Source organism: Nuphar pumila, chromosome 5, assembly GCF_984573655.1.
Source record: "Nuphar pumila chromosome 5, dmNupPumi1.hap1.1, whole genome shotgun sequence".
Lineage (NCBI taxonomy): Eukaryota > Viridiplantae > Streptophyta > Magnoliopsida > Nymphaeales > Nymphaeaceae > Nuphar > Nuphar pumila.
In genome coordinates this window covers 74,232,381-74,254,630 of record NC_143253.1, presented here as the reverse complement: position 1 = coordinate 74,254,630, position 22,250 = coordinate 74,232,381, and the positions used below count along the sequence as shown (strand labels likewise).

General features: G+C 33.9%; 1 protein-coding gene across 1 annotated transcript in view; it reads left to right on the top strand.

Annotated features, from left to right (window-relative positions):
* Positions 1-19,602: 19,602 nt before the first annotated feature.
* LOC149837765 (uncharacterized) overlaps positions 19,603-22,250 on the top strand; it is a 65,898-nt gene continuing 63,250 nt past the window's right edge. The window contains exon 1 of the mRNA XM_090006205.1: positions 19,603-19,778. The gene's annotated coding sequence lies outside the window, so the exon portion shown is untranslated. The remainder of the gene's footprint in view (positions 19,779-22,250) is intronic.

The window sequence follows — 22,250 nt, the reverse complement described above, 5'->3', positions numbered from 1 at the left end:
AACTTATCAAAGATCACATATTGCGAGAAGGGGATTCCAAAGAAAGTCGAAAACCTTAGAGGAAGTAGGGGAGTTCAAAAGGTAGGAGAAAATGGAATCTCGTCTGGATTCGAAAGATAGGCCCCCTCCCCCCCTTTTCTGGAATCCCATTGGGGGCCTTTTTAAAGATTTTCAGAAATTTCATCCGAAAGATCAGCATATTTTGAAACTTCTCCACCGAACTTTGAAAGCATTTTAAAATCTTTGAACAAACTTTTGATTTTTTTTTAAAACTCGCCATATTTTTTGGAAGAGGACGACGTTCTTTTCTGAAGGAGATTTTTGAGTTCAAAAACTTAGGTAAAATGAGGGTTTCACGGTGGCGCCCTTTGGGGGCTGAAAAAGTAAAACAAAAAAAATGGGTAAAACAGGTTCTTTTTTTTTAAGGTGGTGCCACCTCAGCTGGATTAAGAAAAAAACTTTTTGAAATAAAATTTTATTTGCTTTTTCTTTGCAGGGAGCTCTAGTGAAGCACCACCTATGTGTGGGCCCACTTTCTTATTTTATAAAATAAATAAAAGGATTTGTAAATCTGTGCCACCCCGGGGTGGGCCTTGCTTGAAAATCAAAGAAATGTCTGGGAATTTGAGTGTGATGCCACTTCAGGGTGGGTCTCACGTCATTTATTTGAAAATAACAAGCAAAACAAATTCTTTTTGAGATTTTTATAATAGGCTAATTGGAAAATACAAAGTAAAATTTGGCTTGATTTCAAAAATTTAGAAGGAAAATGGTCCTTCAGGGCAAAATATATAAAAAAAATGCAGAAATTTTGTAAAGAAATTTAAAGTCTTTTTTTTGCAAAAGTTTGCAATAAAATCTTCTAAATTTAAAGTTGAGTCCCCTTCTTTCCAATTGACGAAATTTTAAAATCAATATAAAAAACCATTCAGATTGTTTTCCTGAGAAAACTTTTGTAATTTGGAGTCTTGGGGTTAAAACGAGAGAAACTGACAATTTTGAAAAACTCAGAGATTTGAAATCAATTTTGGAAGAGTTAAAATTCGAATCTAGATTGATAATTTTGAAAATCAGGAATTCTGGATCTCGAAATGACATGTTGCGCAGTGAAATGATATGAAATGTTCATGCAATGATATGCAAAGACATGTCTCAAGAAATACCACTCTGAATCAGGAATTGGAAATTTTAGCTTCTTGTCAAGAGTAGGATTTTAAAATTTTGCGATTTGGAGATGTTTCTGAGCCAAAATTGAGAAATTTTGAGTTTTGAGAATTCATTTTGGACTTTCTGCAAGGTCTTATTTCAGAAAATAACCATTTTGCCCTCCAGTGATCTCGAAGAACCAAAATATGATGAATGGTGGAGATGTCAGGAAGGTGAGTGAAAATTTGGGGTGTTTACAGGCTCTGATCTATCCTTTACCAGCAATTTCTCCCTTTCTTTATCATTCTCAATCTTCATTATTCTGTAGTATGCTTCTACTTGCTCATACAAAGCATACTCTTGGATAGTTACGTCAAGAGTTTTCCCCACTGATGATGAAGTGTTTCTTCTCTTAGAAATGTAAGCCATTGGAAACCTGCACAACACAAAAACTTATCGAGACGACAAAGGGTACTCCGGCGAAAGAACATGAAGTGTGAGAATTTTTGTGGAACATTTTGCGAGAAATATTGCGAAGAACTCCTTTTATAGCAGAGGAGTTTAATGCTTATGGGACCCGCCCAAGATTTTTTGTCAATTCATGTTTTTGGCGGTTCACGTATTATAATAAAAGATTTTAAAATGACGTCGTTGTCAGCTACAAAGATCTGCTTTTGTCGTGAAAATATTGTCATAGTATAACACAATCGAATTATCAAATACCATACAAATCAATATGAAAATTATTGTTGAAAGCTTATAAATCGATATACAGAATCACGATAGAAACCAATATTAAGAATCAAAACAATATCTTAAATTGATATCAAAATTCTTATTGATATCTTAAAAATTGATATTTAGAATCAAAATGATGTCTTAAAATGATATTAGGAATCAAAACAATATCTTAAATTGATATTAAGAATCATCATAGAAATTGATATTCAGATTCAGAACAATATCTTAAATCGATTTGAAAATTTGTGTTAATATCTTTCAAATCGATATTTAGAATCAGAACAATATCTTAAATCGATATTAGGAATCAAAACAACATCTTAATTGATATGCAAATTCCTATTGATATCTTAATAATCGATATTTATAATCAAAACAGTATCTTAAATCGATATTAAGAATGAAATAATATCTTAAATGTAACGCCCCAAATATTTAACTTGAAAATTTTGGGAAAAAAAAATTCTAAACAACAACGGAAAACTTTATTGAATCCTTATTCAAATTATTTGGGCGGGTTACAAGTAATAGCACAGACTCAAGGCATTTAAGTAAAATAAATTCTTGCATTGAAATACTACAAGTTATCATTTACAACTTGATGATTTATTACAAGTCAGAAATCCTCAGGACATCCGAAGAAGATATGGTCACATAGCACTGTCCGCAGCGACGACCACAATTGCTCGTCATTCAGTTTCCTGAAAAACATTAATTCAGAAAGAGTCAGACTACCACGTCTGAGTAAGAAGCATAATATCCATATGAATGTGCACAGGGTCATGTGTACAAGTATATGTGCAACAAGTTTAGATAGAGCTAATAACCATTTAACAATTGATAAATATACATGTCAATAAAGTCAAGCATTTCATGATATATTCCATCAACATCAAAGCACGATCCATCATATGCATAAACTATATTCATTTAAGTAATAACAGCTTTTAAACTAATGTGGATGTACACCTGACTTAACTAAAGCATTTCATGTAAAGTGTGCATAAAGCACAAATATCACTATTCAACACATTGTTCATAAGTTATCACAGTTTTCATGTAAAGGAAAACCAATTTGAATCATGCTCTACATGACTTACTCCAACAATTTCAACATCAAGCAGTATGCAACTACTTGAAGATTTTTCTTAATGCACTAACTTTATGTTTCATCTTGTTAATTACCCTGTGGGTACGCACAGGCATTCGACATCGTAGCGGACCGAGACCACACGGGGGTTTATTATTTTATAACCCGTATGACTAGCCGTACGGATATCCAAAGGGGACGGTTCACGACCGAGAGAGTACTCCCCAATGGCTAGAACTAGAATTAGGATGTACCCTATACTTCTGCAAAAGACTTGGATCCACCACCTAGGACACATTGGTAGTCCTGGCCCCCTAACTCCGTGGACTGGGGACCGGTGAGACGCCTAGCTCTCACAAAAACAATAATGTCCCACGGAGGTTGTACCATCTACCCTCTCCAAGGTAGACCATAGGTTCGGTAACATACACCGTCTTCAGGTGTACCCAGAGCCCTGGGAAACCAGTAACATATACTGTTGTCAGGTATACCCAGTATCCCGGGAAACCAGTAACATATACCATTTCAGGTATACCCAGAATCCCCCTTTAGTATTATTTTTATGTGCATATTTTACATTCTTGTTTGTTTGGATCCAGTAACATACACCGTCTTTCAGGTGTACCCAGAACTTTGGGAAACCAGTAACATATACCCTCTTTCCGGTATACCCACGATATGGATTTTTCATTTGGGTCATCATGTATTAACTTTGCTTTTGTTTTCAATGTTAGAGTATATGTATCGTATCCCATCAATTATGCCACCACATGGCATGTCACTAGTTCAAGATTTCATAAGTGCTTGTATGGAACTATCAGCATTTAGCAAAACCACATGTTCAATTTTGAACTTTTATATAATCATGAACATGCAATGATCTTAAATGTGCAATTACCCATATCATGCACGGTCCAGATACTGGACATAGTCCTAAAGTTCATATGTGAATCGTATGTTTAGTTTACTATCGAAACTATTTCCATCATGGATATTTCATTTTCTATCAAAGCACAGTGGTAGCACAACAATATTTTCATATGTATGTGATAAAAATTATATTTTTGCCAGAACATGCCAACACACTCATTCCAATCAGTCAATGGCCTGAATAATAAAGTATGCATCCCTTTATCGATTTAACGAGTTTTCGATCATAACAACTGCCCGGTTGAGTACATGACAACCCTTTTTAGAATCCAATTCTGTAACCAATTCATATATGAAATGAGCATTTTATAATTAGAACATGGTCAAGACACGCACATGTGAAGGATACATAATCTCATGTGTGTGGTGGACAATAGTCTGTGAGACCTGATCATGCTTGGAGATTTTCAAAGTAAATGTAACAGAACTAACTTGATAGTTCTTTATATTACATGATTCGAAAAACAAAACATTCAAGGAAATAATGCATTCTCTTGAAGATAGTAAATGTAGCTAACTTTGCAAATGTATTCTCACCTTTATCATTTCACATGAAATGATGTCCAACCCAATCATCCTTTTTACCTTTCTTTTTGGTTATGATCAAAATTCAGCCTATTCCATTACATGCAACAAGCTAACAATCGTTGTTTATGATAATTTGAAACTTGCAGTTGGAGATCTATATATATATATATACATATATATATATATATATATATATACATATATATACATATATATATTTTCCATTTTGTATTCTATTCGATCTCTTTTATTTTTTTATTTTTGAAAAGCAACCGAATTTTAGGCAGACACCCACCAATTACATGTAGACAATGGTTAATTGGACTTGCAATATCTCGTCATAATGTGACGTGCACCTGTTTCGCTGACCAGAAAAGCCCGGTTGGCGTGGCCAGCCACCATGGTTCTTGCATCTGCAGTACATCTATGCTGCCATTCCCCCGTAGTCGGTTAGGTTGGCAAACCCAACTGACCTGCTATGGGCGATAGTACCAGCTATTGACATGCTGGCAATGACTGAGATCAAGGTGCATCCAACCAACAATGCACCATAGTCGTTCGCTACCTGCAACAGTACCAGCAGTTCGAACATAGCCCCCCCCCCCCCCCTTCAGTTCTACAACATTATCATAGTGTTTCAGACCTACAAGGTGCAAGAGGCCACCGCTGGGTCAATAGGACCACAACCGGCTATGCTATCCAATTATTCACAGTTTTATCAATACATTTTTTTTTTTTGCAGATCTAAAGGCATTCAATGATAGCCTGGTGTCATATTTTATTCTATCTGTTCTAGATATAAACTAAATCGCATAATACCTAATGAACCACATGTCTAAACACAATATGATTCAGTTATACACATTTACTTTCTACTCGTACACATATGAAATAAATTTCATGATATTATGACAATCTCAATGCTGTCAAAATTTATAAGTTGATTTTCTGTTTGTACAAGTTCAAATTAATCCACCATTGAAACGATCATCACGCTATAGTGTGAAATGCATACTTATGAATTTTTCCTTTGTACAGATCTAAATCAACAAATCACATGGGCACTTGATAGTCACTGTTTTAAGCCAATACTGCAGAGTTATTTACTATTCATACAGCTTTAACCCATCATGCGAGATCCCAATAGTTGCTATATGATTCAATACTGCAGGTTACAAGTTTTCTTTTCTACGGATTTAAACACATCACATACAAAAGATGTTGATCATTATATGATTTAATACCTTAGAGTTGATTGCTTATAGATTTAAACCAGTCACGTGAAAACGTGATAGTCACTATATGATTGAAAACTAGGGAATTAATTTCTGTATATGCATATTTGAACACCCTCTCATGTAAACTGGTAACATGATAGTTGCTACAGTTTAAATTTTTTTTTCATGTCGATTTGAACAAATCAGGTGAAACATGATAGATGCTATCTAATATAATACCATAGTTTAAATTTCTGATCATATAGTCTTAAGCAAACCTCATGATAACATGGCCTTCGCTATATGATCGGTCCTTGCAGTTTAAATGTTTTTTTTTTGTTCATGTCAATTTGAACAAACCACGTGAAAACATGACAAACGCTCTGATCTAGTACTGTAGATTAAATTCCTGACCATATAGGCCTAAGCTAACTTCATGATAACCTGATAATTTAAATTTCTAATCATATAAGCCTAAGCAAGACAAGCAAACCAAATGGCCACAAATGAAAATTTGTGTTCTGAACAGCCGTGACTCACTTGGTACCATGCATGCTTCTAGTCTTGCAGATATGTATTTTCCTACATATCTATTCGGCTGGTAGAATTAATACAAGTACCACATGTCACTAGGCATACACATAAAGATAGAATGCCCTTACCTCGTGAGAGCGCGAACCCGACGACCATAGCCTCTTTTCTCTGGTGGACGTCTGTACCTTTTCGCACTAACGCGTCGCCGGAATCAATGGAGGTTCATGCATTGAATGAGCTTATGCAAGCTTCTCGCCGGAAGTAATGGAGGAAGCTATGCCAAGAGGAGTGGCCACACGACTGGGCTTAGAGAGGGTAGGCATGGGGAAGAGAGAGAGTTGAGAGAGGAAAGGAGAGGATCCATCAAGGCACCACGATCTTGTAGCCTCCCAAAAAAAACGTTTCTACATTATGGCCCTCCTCAAAACGGATGGCCACATTAATACCTATTCTTGAAACTCCCATAGCCAAAAATGGAAGGGAGGCTTCCCCATGCTGGACGGTTGGGTTTCCTTTTTGGGAAAATCGCCCAGCCCCCCTCTCTTTAAAAAAATGCGTTTTTCTATTAAAGCCACTTTAATGAGGAGTTATGTATTTGTTTTTTTTTTTTAAAACAGTTTTAAAAAGGCTCTATCACCCAAAGGGATTTGAACCATAGACCTCCTCCCTAATGGATAACAAGCCCCACCAATGCACTATTGCATATTTCGTTGCAATTTCTTGCAACGCTAATTTATTTAAGCTTTAGTAAGGTTTTGGCGAAAATTCCAAAAATAACATTTTTGACAAAAAGACCCATCTTTTTTTTTCTAATATCTGTGTGAGTGTAGTTCATGGGATTTGAACTCGGGTTGCCTCATCCCTAGGCAATACACCTCACCACAACGTTGTTTCTCATCTTGTTGCACTATTGGCCATGTTTAATTCTTTTATATACGAATTGATTTTTCGACGAATTTCAATTACGAATTGTATTTTAGATCTTCTGAATCTTCTAACTAGATTTTTGTCTCTTGATCGAAATTCGACCATATTTGGATCCATAAAAATCCAATTGGATTCTAATTGGGTTTTGGATCCGTTCAGGATCCGAATCTGTTTGTCGTACCCGAATCCAGATACTGGATCCATTCTATCCAGTTTGGATTCAAGATCCATTTGGATCGACTCCATATTATTTTATCATATTTACTTTCAAGGATTTTATCCTTTATTTAGTTTGATAATTATCGAAATTTTTCGGGTTTTACATTAAATCCATATTAAGAATCAACATAGAAATCAATATTATGTTGAATTGCCGTATCGATGATTAATATATTATGCTTTGTCTATTGCGTTTTATACATTGAATATCCTATTGCGATTTGCTTGATTCCGATTGTTCTTTCGCGAATTAATTTTATGAGCTTTGTATAAGTGAACATGTCCTACCGCAATTTATATAATGACTGATTCATAAAAGGCAGAAAGAAAAATACAATAAACAAATCAACACGATGTTTAGGCATAGTAAACAATAAATTGAGTTAACTTCAATGATACATTACAACCACATTCATTTACAAAATATATGAGTGTTGCACATTCTTTGCTTCTTATGCAAATATCCTCAACTGAACATTTTTTGCTTTCAGAGTGTTGCACATTCTTTGTTTTCAGAGATCCTCCAATGTTATCACTCCTGGCACGGAGTTCATATTCCAGCTAGAAAGAGCTTTAGAGAGATATATATGTGATCGACACATAGAAGCGCAATGCAGCAAGAAATTAGCACACTCTTGAGAATATTCTTCATAAACTAATGCTTAGGCACTCACCGCTAGAAGGAAATGATACTATGTGCATATTTGTCATGAAGTATATCAAAGGTAGGCAGATATTTTTTCAACTATGAATTATGGTTTAGGAACAATGGAGGTCCGACAGTAGGAATAGATCAAATAGATGAACATCAACATCACCTCCTATCTATCATGTAGAATATTTGTTCTTGCTCTGGTATGACGGCAACGATTGAAGATGATTATGGTCGTAATATTTTGCATAAGGTTCGATATACTTCACGACAAATACGCCATAGTCGTATGTGTCATGAATATATCGATGTATACACAGAAGATAACGACCATAATCATCATCGAAGATTTTACAGATCTTTTCTCACTGCGTGAAACAACTACATTATCAGCATCAAAACCCAGCTATCAAGCACAAGTAGAAGGAACACAGAAGAACAAAGAATAAAGAAAAATACAAGGACGAAGAAGAAGAAGGAGAAGAAGAAGAAGAAGAAGAAGGCGGATGGGAAAGAAGAGGAAGAAGAAGTTGCACTACCGCAAAAAAGAGGAAGAGAGGTTAAATAGATTAGGGTTTTAGACATGGACAACGGGTCGGGTAGGGTTTTACATAGAATAGGGTTTTACATAGATCTATATTTGGGTTTTACATAGAATAGGGTTTTACGCATGTGTACACAAATCGACACGACGTTTAGACTTAGTAAAATACAAATCGATTTACAACTTGATAACTATTAAAAAGTTGTAAATCGCTATCACTGTTATATAGAAGAAGTGTTCTATCACGATCTGTACAACAACAAACATTAAGTTAAAGTTGAAAATCGTTATCACTATTTTATAGAAGTGTTCTATCAAGATCTGTACAACAATGAACCTAAATCGTTAACAATTTGTCCATCACGAATTGTGTTTACCAGCTTTGTCTATGTGAATGATATCCTATAACAATTTGCTTTTACGAGCATTTTCTACGTGAACGATATATCGTATCACGATTTACCTAATGACTGATTCATAAAAGGCGGAAAGGAAATAACTTTAAATAAATCGACATAATGTTTAGACTTACTAAAGAACAAATCGACACGATGTTTAGGGTTTAGGATTTAGGGTTTAGGGTTTAGGGTTTCGGGGTTTGAGGTTATGGTCTAAGTTTTAGGGTTTATGGTTTAAGGTTAAGGGTTTAGTAATTTATTAAGGGTTTAGGGTTTAAGGTTAAGGGTTTAGTAATTTATTTAGGGTTTAGGGTTTAGCGTTAGGGTTTAGTAAGATATTATGGGTTTAAGGTTTAAGGTTTAGGGTTTAGGGTTAGGGTTTAGGGTTTAGGGTTAGGGTTTGTGATTTAAGGTTTAGGGTTTAGGGTAAAGGGTTTAGGGTTTCGGGAAAAGGGTTTAGGGTTTATGGTTTAGGGGTCAGGGTTTAGTGGTTAGGGGTTATGGTTTAGGGTTCAGGGTTTCAGGTTTAGGGTTAGTGTTTAGGGTTTAGGGTTAGGGTTTAGGGTTTCGGGTTTAGGGGTTATGGTTTAGGGTTAGGATTTAGGATTTAGGGTTTAGGGTTTAGTAATATGTTAAGGGTTTAGTATTTGCCGTTAGGGTTTAGTAAGATATTTAGGGTTTAGGTTTAGGGTTTAGGGTTTATGGTTTATGGTTTATGGTTTATGGTTTATGGTTTATGGTTTATGGTTTATGGTTTATGGTTTATGGTTTATGGTTTATGGTTTATGGTTTATGGTTTATGGTTTATGGTTTATGGTTTATGGTTTATGGTTTATGGTTTATGGTTTATGGTTTATGGTTTATGGTTTATGGTTTGTCGTTTATGGTTTATGGTTTAGGTTTTAGGGTTAGATACTTGTAGTATGTAATTAAAACTTGTGCGTGAGGAATAACAATTGTAGGGACATGAAGTGGCCATTTGCATGTTCAAATTGTTGCTCCTTTAGCAATTTCTATGAAAATCGCTTTAAAGCGTCGTACCTGTAATTAAATAGTTGTCATGTGAATCGCTATCATCAACAATTATAAATTGCTATTGCATCAAACGTATAAATCATTTCTAATTTAAACGTACAAATAGTTGCTTCAAACTTACAAATCGATGTATAAATCACACCCTTCATAAGTGCATATCATTATAACGTTTTGGCTTCAACAGTAAACCTCGTTGTACGATTTAGCAAACTTGAGTACAAATCTTGGTAACTTTATATATCATAAATCACTACTGCGTTAAATGTATAAATCATTGCTGCTTTAAACGTATAAATCATAACTCATAAATCATAAATTGTGTTGATTTGGCTTTGTTTCCAAAATATGTGTCATTCAATATCTGATGGATCAGGCTTCATGATTTGTATTTATGATTTATGAAGTTACCACGATTGTTGTTGTCCAGGGTTTGTGAGGCATAACAGTACTTACGTTTATCATATCAATTTGTAATATGAATAAGTGATTTTGCTAAATTGTCATATCGATTCGTAGTATATTATGCGATATGTACATCGATGTGTGTGTTCAAATTGTTGCTTAGTTAACGATTTCTATTAAACTCGCTGCACATTATTTAAAGTATGAATCATTGTAAATAGATATTATGTGTTTGCTAGTGTCAATTATTACGCTATTTGTCGTATGAATCGCATCAAAACATATTAATACTATAAAACGTTACTTTTATTGGCATGGTAAATAATAACTCGAAGATCATTACAAATATCTGAATCATCTTTCCATTGGCAGGGTCAACCCATTCTTTGTAAAGATCTTCAATTATTTCTCTTCGATGAGTATGTACAACCACCAATTGAAACAATATTGAACATAACAAACATCTGAGAAACTGTATCGATTTGAATGGTGTAGTGGACTGCCAGTACGAATGAGCTCGTTTGCTTGCAAAGGATATGTGGGATCTGACCCCTGATACAGAGTTGTTGTCAGAACTTCTGCAGAAAAACTTGGAGCTACTAGCTGCAGAGTATACTTTTGAATCTACGCTTTTTGATTTAATATCTGTTAGATTCTTAGATGCGCAATAAAGGGTTGTCCAACAACAGACAACGGTAAAAGGAGGTTCAGCAGCAGACGACGGTAAAAGGTGCTCCAGCAACAAATGACGACAAAGGGTGCTCCCACGGCAGCAGACGATGCAAAGAGTGCTCCTCCAGAGGTGTAAGGGTGATCCGGAACGGAGAGGGTGACATATTTTGAGGTTGACACTCTTCAAGTAGAGGTGTTTCTTAGGGCGAAAACAGAAGGTTATCCTCCATTTTCTGGCTGGAGGAGATTTTGGTACATTACTTGAAACCTCGTTTCATGGTGCTAATGGCGGGAAAGGATACTTTAGTCTTTTCAAACACATCGGACTTTGATGCTAAGTGATGCAGACATACACGGGGAAACAAGCCCCACGTGCTTACATACGTGGTGCTCATTCAGACCCGAGAACACACACTTGCCTGTTTCGGGGGGGAACACATAACCTGCTTCAATGAAATACATATAATATATGGATAATACATATTATATATGCATTCATATATATATAGGAAAAGTGGTAGGTGTCTGACCACATACGTGCCTGACCGAATGGACATGCGTTCATATGCACGCTCAGTGTGTTGCAGCGTCAAAAATGACCCTTAGCAGTACTTTTAAAGTGTTGCTAAAAGTCTTATTTCTGCCTAGACCTTGAATGACACTTCAAAAGTGTCGCTAAAGGCCCTCTACACATGTGATTTTGGTTGTGTAAAGGGCATTTAGCGATGCTTTTGAAGCCCCACTAAAGGTCTAATTTTCACTTAGACCTTTAGTGGCGCTTTAAAAGTGCCGCTAAAGATCTTTTTGACATTGCATTGTGTTGCATGATAGACGTTCAACGAGCATCCATTTGATCAGGCACGTATGTGGTTAGGCACCTACCACTCACTCATATATATATATATATATATATATATATATATATATATATATATATAGGGTGAAGCCAGAAATTGAAGCTAGGGTGGGTATAAATGCACACTAAAAAGAAAAAATAAATTTCATGCCAATAAACTATACTGGCAAGTGCAAACAAAATTGAAAAACTATAGAGTGTCATATTCGTAATTAGGAATCTTGGTTGAAATTAAACATCTTTTCAGTAATAAGGAACATTATTTAAGAACTCCAGAGTACCATAATAACATGTCATTATACTTTAAAATTTAGCTTTGTTTGATATAAAGACCAAAAAAAGTGTCTTCCATAAATAATGTAGTGTGATTAAGCTCTAGTTTCGATCTTGAAATGCATTCGACAAGACATGACAAAGGAACACAAACATCATACAAATATATCGCCAATTAATTAGTTAATCTTTCAAAAAAATTACAAAGGACATTATAAATGTTTTATAAATACTTAAAAAAGTATAAGTCACTAGAAAAGAAGAGAAACATCAAACATATTTAACATCAAATAGTTACTCTAACCAATACCTTTTACAATTGGCATCATCGATTTTTCATATTTTAAAAACCATTCATAATTGATTCATTGCTAATGGTGTCAAATATGTCATTCTCGAAGTAGGTAACAAAAGCATCATTTACCCATTCATCCCCCATTCGAGCATGCAATTGATTCTTGAAAATATTTATAGCTGAAAATACTCTCTTAACACTTGTGGTCACAAGGGTAGAGTCAAAGCTAATGTCATAAACAAATAAACCAGAGAAAATATATTATGTTATTCGGTCTTTACCATCATTTTTGCATGCTCAGTTAGGTATTTTAAATTTGAAAACTTCATATTGCATCTCACATTAATGATATATGTTTGTAGTTGATTGTCCAGTATTACTAAATATGATGTAAAAAGTCTCTAGGATAAAATTTAGTAAGGCTTATCAACTTGTCTTTGTCAATTGTAGAAAATGAAATTTTTACACTTAAACATGCCAAAAAAAAAAGTGTCTTTGTATTTTCTTTTGTAAAACGATTATTCAACTCTTGAAATTCCATATCGATAACCATATAAAACAATTCAATAATGAAACACTGTAATATCTTCAACCCTATATCTTGATTATCCTTGAGGTTTATATAAATCAATCATATTAGAAATGACAATATCAAACTTGTTACAAAAAACAAAGATTCTATCCAAGAGAAAATCTCATCCTTTATCTATGATTTCTTGAAGTCATTCATCTGATACCACAACTAGACTCATAGCATTAACAATATCTTGATATTTTTGTTAAAATGTTTATGAAAGGTCAAAGCAATTTCTAAAATATCACACATCAGATATAACAAAGTATAAAATAAAAGTTTTGCAAAATACCTAATAAGGTAAGTGCTTCTCCCATTTTTTCTAAAGTTTCTTCAATAACTTTTAATACATCAATCATGATAGAATGCATACTAATTAAATTCATCAATGCAACATAATAAGATCTCCAACATATATCACCAAGTCATTTGAAAGTCTTCTCTTGATTTAATCCTCACCTACTTTCAAGTTCACTTAACTCAATTGCATCAACAATTTGAATTGCTTGTACCTCTCGAAGATGATCAAGTCATTTGCAAAACATTTGATGGACCAAAAATTGCATAAAAAAATCAGTTGATTTGTGATTGATTTCTTACAAGAGCTTCTAATGCTAATTGGAGTTGATGTACAAAATAATGAATATAAATAATTGATTCATTTTCTCTCAATATAAGTATCTTGAGTTTATTAAACTCTCTCTGCATATTACTTGCTCCATCATAACCTTGTTCATGCACTTTTGCTAGGCTTATCCTAAGTTTAGAGAATACATCCTCAAATGTTGTTTTAAGAGATGTAGTACTTGTGTCACAATCACATACAAGCTCTAAAAATCGTTCGACTACTTGATCTTGATGATTAACAAATTACAAAACAATAGTCATTTGTTCTTTAACTGATATATCTTGTGATTCATCAATTAAAATAGGAAAAAATGCATCTCCAAGTTTCTTAATAATGACATTTGTTGTTTCTACATCAAGAACTCTCACAACATCCTTTTATATGCCAGGCGATACTAACTTGAGATATTTTGGAGTATTTTGAAGTATAATATTTTTTATATCATTATTAATATCTGCAAAAGCCTTCAACAACTCAAGAAAGATTTATCTATTAACAGATTCTTTATATTCATCATGTCTATGAAATGACAATCTTGGCCTCAAAAAGTATATGATCACGGTAATTGTTGCATTGAGGTGAATTCAATATTCATTTATTTAACAATCAAATTGCTTGTGAGCCACTGTTTGAATATGTTGTGCATTTTTCATTAGTTTTACACACTTAGTTCATGCACCATTATGATAATTGTCAAAACCTTCAATAAGTACATAAAGTTTCTTATTCTCTTTTCAACTATCAAACCCTTGAGAAAACTAAACATTTTTCCACTTCTTTGATCGACTTGGCTTGAAAAGATAATAATATAAGCAAAATGATGTATTTTGAATTTATACTCTAACTAACCTTTATACTCATCAAATCAAGCATTGTTAAACTGTCATAATGTATCCTCAATAATCTTTTATGAAATTTGTTCTTACGAGTTTCATACAAACTCATACCAAGATATTTACTATGAATATTATCTTGTTCATCAGGATGATAATTAGAAATACAAATACAAAGTCTTGGATCTGCAGGTAATTTTGCTAGATTAAAATTTTTTTTTTTGGTTTTGTTTCTTGAATGATTTTCCTTTACTATATCTCATCTTCTTCAATTGAAGAAGATTGATGAGAAATATGCATTCTTATAACGAGTTTATCCATCCTTGTATATTAATAGACCAAATAAGAATAAAAGTAAGAATCATTTAGCATTAATTACACACTCACTTTTTGGTAAAAATATTAATGTGTATTTTTATATTACCATAGTTAAATAAAACCTAATTAATTATTTCTCTAATCAAATCATGTACCAACTATTTTTTTTAAATAACTTTTAAAAAATATATACTAATGATCACTAACAAGTAGCAAGTATTTAATAAGTGAATAAGAACAATATTAATTGAAATAAATATATGCTAATTAAAAAAACAAATACATGCTAATTGAAAAAATTAATACATGCTAATTGAAAAAAAAAACTAAAATTCCCATCTATGTTGATTGAAACAAGAAAACCGTATAAATTTAAGTTGTAACCAAAGTCAAGTATTAAAAAAATGCATATAACCAAAGTCAAGTATTAAAAAAAATGCATAACACCTTAAAAGCATAATCTAAGATTCATGTCATTTAAAAAGATACAAAATTGAAACCCTATTTCTTACATCATCAATTATGCATTAATGTTATTCAAGCATGTAGAATCATGTTTAAAGTTAATTAAAAAAATACAAAAATACTCAAAATAAACATTCAACTTATTTAAAAATAAAATAAAAAACTAAATTTTATTCAAAAAACATAAAAAAACTCTAAAACTCAATTAAATACTCATGCTATTAACAAAAACTAAATGAAAACCTCAATTCTAGCAAACGTCATTCATAGTTTTGATACATAAACTAATTAAAACAAAAAAACATAACCCTTAAATTTCTAACTAAAATCAAGCTTGTGGATCATATATAATGTTGATTAAAAAAATACAAAAATAACTAATTAATATTCATCTCATTTAAAACCTAAATGTTAATTAGGAAAAAAATACAAAAATCACTAAACCTAAATGCTAAATAAAAGATACCAGAGCATATTGAATGGGTTATCAACATTATGAGCTAATAAAACTATTTATCTACTAGGAATCGATAGAATAATACTCATGTCATAAGGTAATGTGTAAAGTTATCCTGAAAGAGTACTTGGACTATTGAGCTATAGAATGTTGAACGATATACAACACATGCGATAAATGCAATGAGACCCTTAATCAAGAAAACTCAACAACTATTCAAATTGTGGCTTACCTTGAAGAGGGTATGTGGTACAAAACTCTGTTGGTTCGCCATGTATTTTTTAAAGCAAAGGCATATCACTTGGTCCCTAGTCCTCGAAGTTAGGGGCCAAACTATCAATGCATCCTAGGTGGTAAGCCCATGTCTTCTATAAATGTTTAGGATGCATCATATTGTTGTTATACTGCCATCAGTGAAAATTTCTCTCAGTAACAAACCACCCACAATGCGACTGATTCATTAAGGCACTCAAGTATATATAATACATAGCATAATAAACTCTCAAATCAGCTCTTTGTCTTGATGTCTGGCCCAGTGAGTGTCCATAGAGATACATACGTGAGAGAAACAAAATCCTTACACTTTAACACATTTATTCTGTGTGAAAACTTGTATTGAAAATATGTCCTAATAATGCAAAAGCTCAATTATAGATATGATTTGAATTATGCTGCATGAATTTGATTGTTATACTCGTCCAACTGAATACATGCATTATAATATATATTGCATTATTTATACTCTAAAGAATACTTATTTATATTATATTTCTTGGTGTGGTGTAGGCATAATGTTATCATGTATGCTTTGTTCTGTAGATTTATACATTGTTATTGTGTTCCTACTAAGACTTGATGAGTCTGACTCCTATATTACAAATACTCAGGTAATGAATGAATAAGCTAGAGTGATGACAAGATGGTGCAGGTGGTGCCAAAAACTAAATATGCAAATATAGGATTAGTCTTAATTTGGAAGACTTGTTAATTTGCTTGACAATGGTTTATAAACAATTGAATTAATTTATGAATGATTTTAAATTGATTCATGAACTATATTGTATATTTTATGTAGCAAATTCAGATTCTTGAGTTGGAACTAAATTACGAGTTAGACCTTGATTCAAGTCTAATACGAGAAGTAGATCCAGTCCTATGTTGTGTTTAAATTCCTGTAACTTGCCTGAAATTCTAACCAAAACTAAAAATAAATGTTTTTGCTATATTTCTGTTTTTTCTTGTCCTTGGTTGTCTTCTTTTCGAACTTAGTTCTAGTGGGCTAATATGCACTAGCGCTTTCACACAAGTGGGGTCCATAGTGCTTAGTCTGGTTGGAGATGTATAAAAAAATCATGTATTTTCAGGTTAAATTTTTAGTGCATTACAAAGCTTGCCACGTTTGTGCTCAACTTATTTACCTAAACGACTTGTCTTATAGCTCCACTTGCCAAGCTCAATTTTTTAGCCGAGCCAAACAACGTGCTTCTCGTCTTGTTTCTTTGCCCTATATCAAATATTTTTCCAAATAGAAAGGTCCTAAGCAATTTATAGTTTGAAATAAAAATAAATAATTAAAAAATTACATATATAAAAAATATCAAGGGTAATTTACATATATAAGATCAATGTATTGTGGATTTATGTTTAGATGCTTCGATTTTTAAATATTTAAGATAATCACTTACTTTTTTTAAGACAATTGTTTAGATGACAAACAATTCATTTTTTTTTTGTACTTTAAAAAATTTAAAACTATAAAAGCAACATGAACAACTTAAAGGAAAAAAAGATTAAATGTCTCATTTTAAAGAGTTAATAGAGTTAGTTGTTTAACAAAAAGAACAAAACGAAGTCACTAGTGCAATTTATTGAATACATAGACATTAACTAAAATTGTTAAACATAATTTTGCCATACATCGGCTATATATACACACAACTCTCTCTCTCTCTCTCTCTCTTTTTCTCTCTCTCTCTCTCTATATATATATATGTGTATGTGTGTGTGTGTGAAAATATTGGCTGCCCTCAAGTGTACCATACTCTAAACAACCCATTCAATCACTTTTGTTTTGTATTTTCTTTTGTGAATCAAGCCTAAATATATGATCTATATAATTTTTTGGTCAAAAACATGTAAGTCTTAAAGATATGTGAGGTTAAATTTATAGAATAAAACTTGCACTTGTAAGTGTTAGCTAGAGAATACAGTACTTTAGGGAGTGACTAATATATATTTTTTCTCTCTGGCTATACATATGAGAAAATATTAGCTACTAATGAAAGCAAGGAACTAATGAGCTAGAAATCATACATGCAAGTTGTATCGACTCAATCTAACAATATATATGTGTTCAGCATGGTTTGTTTGATAAGGATCAAGCATTGATGTAAAAATGTGATCTTTTGAGTTATAAAATTTTGGCACATCGTGGGATGTTGATTTTTGTACTTTTTTAAAAACCTAATTAGTTATCATAATCACATGATTCAAAACAAGTTTCATACTAAACAAAACATGTAGATCTCGTATGTAACATTTGATTTATAAAAAATTAGATTTTTTTTATATCTACTCATTAGTTCCTCACCTTCATTAGTACCCAATATTTATCCTATATATAAGAGGGTGAGGTAGGTTAATATTTGGTGCTGTCATGTCACATAACTATTCAGTATAACTCATTGCTTGGTAAAAAAATAAGTTTTGAATAAGGTGATTGTGAGTTGTGACATTTAGGTAAAATTTTTAAGTGCTTCAAAATTCAACTCCCTCAATGCACAAAAATTTCATAACAAAAAATCGTATTCTTTTATCAAACTAACATGATTCAAGGTTTGATCCGTAGCAAACAAACCATGCTCAATACATCTATGTGATCAGATTGAGTTAATAGAGCTAAACCTATGAATGTATTATTTATGTATGTTTCAGTCTTCTTGTAAGAGTGAGATATGTAGGCAAATCATCTCTGCAAGGGTCGGACTATAGCCATGTCCCAATGATATGATTGCAACTCGATACATGATGCAAGTTCGAAATTTCTTTGAAAAAGGATATAAGGACACCAAGGCCATAGCAGGGTGTACTCCCCCGTGGGTAGGGGGACTTCAAGGGTTTTTACCAACCAGAGGTAGGGATGGCAGTGGACCAGTTCTGTTTCAAAATAGTTGTCCCCATCTCCATCCTTGTCCTGGTCTCAAAATAACTTTAATTTTATTTTAAGAGGAATAAGAAGAAAACAAGGAGAAAAAACATTTAGGGTTAAGAATAAGAATATCTCTCTCTATATATAAAGATTTTATAATATCTAAAGGTATATTAATGATTTCATTAACATGGATCAGGAATCGCGGTGGCCATGAGGACAGTGATAGAATGGAGGCACGAGTAAGTTCATCCCCACCTTCATTCAGTGCATGTTTTGATTTTCACCTTCATCTCTGGTTCATTCTTCATTTTATGTCCTCCATCCTGGCATTTTTTCCTGGTCCACAATCATTTTTAAGGAGAGGGATGGCCTTGACAATATTTTTTTTTAATCAACAAAATATGAATTTGATATTTTAATGTTTAAAATAAAAAATGCATATGTTATTAAAATTTAAAGTATTATTGCAACATTAAAATGTTATTTTTTACTTGTTAGTGCCCATGTCAGCGTGTCAGGTTTGACACGTGACGTAAGCCCGCAGTCGTTTTTTTGTGGGGCCCACCTGCTGATGACGTCGGATCTGCATCTGACCCCACTGACGCTAACCCGGAGACACCGTCGTCGTCATATTCTCTCCCCTCGACCGGCCTCGTCCCTTTGCCCCCAACCCCAAAAGAGAGAGAGAGAGAGAGAGAGAGAGAGAGAGAGAGACCCTTGGGACTCTCGATCAATTCGCAGGATTTTTACCTTCTCACCTTCTATTTTCCTCCTTTTTCATTTGGGATTAATTTTTCTCTCGGAATTTCTATTCTCTTCCGAAATTTCGATTCGGGGTTTGTTCCTGCGGGGTTGTCGGAGCACGCCCTCAACTCGGCTCAGTTTCCGGCCAGGTACGTAAGCGTTTGGTCGCTTACCTCTTTCCCTTTTTCTTCATCGAGTGGAATTCTAGGGTTTTGCTTTCGCGCGGGCTCCGTGTTTTGGTTCTCTTGCTTGCTTGCTTTCTTTCTTCTAGTTTTTTTTTTGTATCGTGGGGTCAATGGTCCAATTTGATTGTTCGAGCACTTCCTGTGATTTTGTTTGAAGCTTTGTTGATGAGTTCTTGTGGTTCGTTTTCTGTTTCCGATGAAGACGCTTTCGTCGCGATCAAGTTTTCGTTGGCGGGTTTCTGCATGTTTTTGTTCTGCATTCTCGGAAACTCTACTCCTTTTTTTTATTCTGGAGGTTATGTTGCTCGTTGTTGATTTGTTGTTGCTGTGCTCCTTAATCCCGGGCGAGATTTTTTGCTTGTTGCTTCGATCTTATCGGAGATTTTAGGTGGCGTTCTGTGTGCTTGAAGGTCTACTTGTGTTTCCTCTGTGGTCATTTCTGCGATTTAGTTTGCGACCAAAATACAATTGTTTTAACGAGGTTGGAGTTTTCAACCTGTCATTCGAGGAAGACGAGGCTTTTCCCTTTGTTTTCGGACCGAACATTTATTGCGTCGTTTGATTGAAATTTGTTTTTACGGTGCTCGGTTGGATTCATTGAACTCGAGATGTTGTAATTCGAGCACGATCCTCAGTCCTCCTCGGAGCGCCAACAGAGGAGGTAGCTCATGGGGGTTTAGGATTGTTGAACTATATAGATCTCTCAGTATGCCGGGCAGTAGGTTCCCCCGAAATCTGCTGCTTTCGCAGACATGGGATCAAATAGTTTGTGCTGTAGAGGACAGTCTAATATTCTAGTAGGTAGATTGCCCGAAATGGAGAATGCTGTGGCCCTTAACTAGGTGGTGTCTTAATGGTTGTCTTTGGAACCTTTTTTCCCTTTTTGAAACTTAACATGGGGTTGCTCGTATCAGTCGATTGGTTGTGTATTCTAAAATAGTTAATCATCAATACTGCTGTTTATGTTGCAGTTGTTATTTTTGGCAGAACATTGAAGTTCCCGTTTCATTGTTAGGTGCAGAAAAAAGAAAAGAAGAAATTCTAACGTGATCATTCCTAGATTTCACCCAAAAGCTCACTTCAACACTACAGCATCTTGATCCAATAACAATTAAAAAACACCTTAACGGTTCATGTCCTTAGCCATGTGACAATATAAATCTGTCTAGTTTCTTCAAGCATGTATCTGTCTGTTATTTGATGATGAAAAGTGATCACTTCCCAATGGGATATCCAGTAGCTCCTCCTTGTTGAAGAACTCCCTTAATCTTCTCAGTTTAGCATCTCACCTTAGCTGAAGGTTCAAATCATCCAAGGTTAAAAATAGCACTGACATCCCCTTTCAAGCACCAAGGCATGTTAGTCCTATCTTGAATGCCTTCCAGCTCCCCCCAAAGAAGTTTCTCCTTGTCACCAGTGACTAACCTATACATAAAGGCAAATAAATCGGTTTTCCTACTTGGGCACTTTTTATAATCACTAAAATAGAGATCTCATCTATCTCAAAAAATGCTGTTCCCACCTCTTATCCCACATAATGAATCTTTCATAATTGCTGTGTTTCTTCCTTCTAGACTCCAGAAACACACCGAATCTCGTTGATCAAGGATTGATAAACGCTTGATAGTTGATAGTTGTCTCCAATAGCCTAAAATGTTAATGTGCTTCCAGATGAAATTAGCCAGTTGTTCCTACCATTCTCTATGGTTCAATCCTATGGTCATCTGAGACCCTGTTAATGTTTTGAAAAATTGGAAAGCCCCTCTTCCGTCCTTCTTTGTCTCAGTGTACCTGTGATTGGATCTCCATTTACCAATAGGGCTTTTAATTCTCAATTAACCTGACACTCGGCATGCTGTGGTTTGTCTTTTGGAAGCATATTGTATAGAAAATTAGGCATGTTACTATGTGGTTGAGAAATTCCACGAAGAACATGAGAATTTTCAATAACGACCTTAAGTGCTGGAGTACACAGGATTTTCAGGCATCTTGTATGTGAGTTTGGAGCTTTCAAACTTAGCTACCAGAATGAGGTTTTACGAGAGCATCAAGTATTCTTTTTCATTTTTTTTGACCTAATCTGCAGAGAAATGCAGTGCATTCATTAAATGTTGTCTGATTCTGGTAACACATAAATTTTGGGGAATTAAAACTCATGTAACTATCACCTCCATTTGGGAATACATGTCCTTTAGGCAACATGGTTGATGCTTAACATAGTATGGTTAGGTAGCAAAACAGTATCAGGAACACATATTTTCGATCCATTAATTGATTATATACTAAAGATGGTTGATAAAGGCACATTTGACATCCAGTCAATAAGGGTCTTACTTCTTCACACCTTCTTTTAAATAAAGAGAAAAGTTTAGGTCTTCTTTTGGAAGAATAAAAAAGAAAACCTAAGTGCTTCTGTAATAATTGCACCAATAGTTA